Here is a 381-nt window from a genome sequence, read left to right as displayed (position 1 = left end):
TAGTTCTATGGGCACAAATACAGAGTGTCAGATGTCTCTTACTGATTGGCATTCAGCAGTCTACTTCCATGTAAAGTATTCAGACATTTCTGCCACTAGAGTGAAGGAGTTAGAAAGTTCCTTGTTTTATTTTTTTTGTGTTTTTTTCCCACTGAGAAATGACAAGTCATTTCTTCAGTGCTTTGGAATAAGAAAACTATTATATGTTCTTATCATTTATTTCAAATAATTATAAATGTCCATAAAGTTGTGAAGAAAATTACTAGGAGGTTTTTTGCATCCGTCGCCCAGACTATACCAGTACCAACACCTTGTATAACTCTGTTACCTTATTTAAAGCAGGAAATAGACATTGGTTCAATCCATATAGGTACTACAGTA

This window comes from Dipodomys ordii, unplaced genomic scaffold (assembly GCF_000151885.1).
Source record: "Dipodomys ordii isolate 6190 unplaced genomic scaffold, Dord_2.0 Scaffold368, whole genome shotgun sequence".
Lineage (NCBI taxonomy): Eukaryota > Metazoa > Chordata > Mammalia > Rodentia > Heteromyidae > Dipodomys > Dipodomys ordii.
The sequence above is the reverse complement of the archived record's forward strand: the minus strand, read 5'-3'. Positions refer to the sequence as shown.